Raw genomic sequence first — 3,428 nt, 5'->3', positions numbered from 1 at the left:
ATCAAATTTGTAGAATTTAGCAAACGTGTTTGCCCCTGACCAAGTAGCTGCTCGGCAAAGTTGTAAAGCAGAGACCCCTCGGGCAGCCGCCCAAGATGAGCCCACCTTCCTTGTGGAATGGGCATTTACAGATTTTGGCTGTGGCAGGCCTGCCACAGAATGTGCAAGCTGAATTGTACTACAAATCCAACGAGCAATAGTCTGCTTAGAAGCAGGAGCACCCAGCTTGTTGGGTGCATACAGGATAAACAGCGAGTCAGATTTTCTGACTCCAGCCGTCCTGGAAACATATTTTCAGGGCCCTGACAACGTCTAACAACTTGGAGTCCTCCAAGTCCCTAGTAGCCGCAGGCACCACAATAGGCTGGTTCAGGTAAAACGCTGACACCACCTTAGGGAGAAACTTGGGACGAGTCCTCAATTCTGCCCTATCCATATGGAAAATCAGATAAGGGCTTTTACCAGATAAAGCCGCCAATTATGATACTCGCCTGGCCGAAGCCAAGGCCAATAACATGACCACTTTCCACGTGAGATATTTCAGATCCACGTTTTTTAGTGGCTCAAACCAATGTGAGTTTAAGAAACTCAACACCACGTTGAGATCCCAAGGTGCCACAGGAGGCACAAACGGGGCTGAATATGCAGCACTCCTTTTACAAATGTCTGAACTTCAGGTACTGAAGCTAGTTCTTTTTGAAGGAAAATCGACAGAGCAGAGATCTGTACCTTAATGGAGCCTAGTTTTAGGCCCATATTAACTCCTGCTTGCAGGAAATGCAGAAATCGACCTAGTTGAAAATCCTCTGTTGGGACCTTTTCGGCCTCACCATGCAACATATTTCCGCCATATGTGGTGATAATGATTTTCCGTAACACCTTTCCTGGCTTTAATAAGCGTAGGAATGACTTCCTCCGGAAAGTCCTTTTCCTTCAGGATCCGGCGTTCAACCGCCATGCCGTCAAACGCAGTCGCGGCAAGTCTTAGAACAAACAGGGCCCCTGCTGCCGCAGGTCCTGTCTGAGCGGCAGAGGCCATGGGTCCTCTGATATAATTTCTTGAAGTTCTGGGTACCAAGCTCTTCTTGGCCAATCCGGAACCACGAGTATCGTTCTTACTCCTCGCCTTCTTATTATTCTCAGTACCTTTGGTATGAGAGGCAGAGGGGAAACCCATAAACCGACTGGTACACCCACGGTGTTACCAGAGCGTCCACAACTATCGCCTGAGGGTCCCTTGACCTGGCGCAATATCTTTTATAGCTTATTGTTGAGGCGGGACGCCATCATGTCCACCTGTGGCCTTTCCCAATGGTGTACAATCCTTTGGAAGACTTCTGGATGAAGTCCCCACTCTCCCAGGTGGATGTCGTGTCTGCTGAGAAGATCTGCTTCCCAGTTGTCCACTCCGGGAATGAACACTGCTGACAGTGCCAACACATGATTTTTCGCCCATCGGAGAATCCTTGTGGCTTCTGCCATCGCCATCCTGCTTCTTGTGTCGCCCTGTTGGTTTACATGGGCGACCGCCGTGATGTTGTCTGATTGGATCAGTACCGGCTAGTTTTGAAGCAGAGGCCTTGCCTGACCCAGGGCAATGTAAATGGCCCTCAGTTCCAGAATATTTATGTGTAGGGAAGTCACCTGACTTGACCAAAGTCCTTGGAAGTTTCTTCCCTGTGTGACTGCCCCCAGCCTCAAAGGCTGGCCTCCATGGTCACTAGGACCTAGTCCTGTATGTTGAACCTGTGGCCCTCCTTAAGATGGGCACTCTGCAGCCACCATAGTAGAGATACCCTGGTCCTTGGAGACAGGGTTATCAGCCGATGCATTTGAAGATGCGATCCGGACCACTTGTCCAACAGGTCCCACTGAAAAGTTCTTGCATGGAACCTGCCGAATGGGATTGCTTCGTAGGAAGCTACCATTTTTCCCAGGACTCGCGTGCAATGATGCACCGATACCCGTTTTGGCTTCAGGAGGTCTCTGACTAGAGATGACAGCTCCTTGGCTTTCTCCTCCGGGAGAAACACTTATTTCTGGTCTGTGTCCAGAACCATCCCCAGGAACAGTAGACGTGTCATAGGAACCAGCTGTGACTTTGGACTGTTTAGATTCCAACCCTGCTGTTGTAGCACTTTCCAAAATAGTGCTACCCCGACTAGCAACTGCTCCTTGGACCTCGCCCTTATAAGGAGATTGTCCAAGTACGGGATAATTAAAACTCCCTTTTTTCGAAGGAGTATCATCATTTCGGCCATTACCCTGGTAAACACCCTCGGTGCCTTGTACAGTCCCAACGGCAGTGTCTGGACTTGGTAATGGTAATCCTGTACCACAAATCTGAGGTACTCCTGGCGAGTATGGAAAATGGGGACATGCAGGTAAGCAACCTTGATGTCCCGGGATACCATGTAATCCCCCTCGTCCAGGCTTGCAATAACCGCCCTGAGCGATTTCCTCTTGAACTTGAATTTTTTTATGTATGTGTTCAAGGATTTTAAATATAAAATGGGTCACACCGAACCATGCGGTTTCGGTACCCCAACCCGTGTGGAATAGTAACCCCGTCCTTGTTGAAGTAGGGGCACCTTGAGTATTACCTGCTGGGAATACAGCTGATTAATTGCCTCTAGTACAGACTCCCTGCCTGAGGGAGTTGTCAGCAAGGCATATTCTAGGAAACGGCTGGGGGGGAGACATCTCGAATTCCAGCTTGTACCCCTGAAATACTACTTGAAAGAAACAGGGATCCACCTGTGAGCGAGCCCACTGATCGCTGAAATTTTTGAGATGGCCCCCCACCGTACCTGGCTACACCTGTGGAGCCCCCGCGTCATGCTGTGGACTCAGAGGAAGCGAGAGAAGAATTTTGATTCTGGGAACCGGCTGACTGGTGCAGCTTTTTCCCTCTTCCCTTGTCTCTGTACAGAAAGGAAGCGCCTTTGACCCGCTTGCTTTTCTGAAGCCGAAAGGACTGTACCTGATAATACAGTGCTTTCTTAGTCTGTGAGGAAACCTGAGGTAAAAATATTTCTTCCCAGCTGTGGCTGTGGATACGAGGTCCCAGAGACCATCCCCAAATAATTCCTCACCCTTATAAGGCAGAATCTCTTTTAAAGTCAGCATCCCCTGTCCAGTGACAGGTCTCTAATACCCTCCTGACAGAATGGACATTACATTCATTTTGGATGCCAGCCGGCAAAATATCCCTCTGTGCATCCCTCATATATAAGACGACGTCTTTAATATGTTCTCATGTTTGACAGGGTCCAGGGACGTGCAGTCAGGGGAGGCAGGGGAGGCAGTGCCTCCCTTGTGATTATTAAAATAATACAAAGAAGATACTTATGACACATATTCTGTGTCATAAGTATTTTATTTATATTATATTAATAATTTTTCAGTTTAAATTGCTGATGAAATGT

Source organism: Pseudophryne corroboree, assembly GCF_028390025.1.
Source record: "Pseudophryne corroboree isolate aPseCor3 chromosome 3 unlocalized genomic scaffold, aPseCor3.hap2 SUPER_3_unloc_82, whole genome shotgun sequence".
Classification (NCBI taxonomy): domain Eukaryota; kingdom Metazoa; phylum Chordata; class Amphibia; order Anura; family Myobatrachidae; genus Pseudophryne; species Pseudophryne corroboree.
This window is presented reverse-complemented; position numbering follows the sequence as displayed.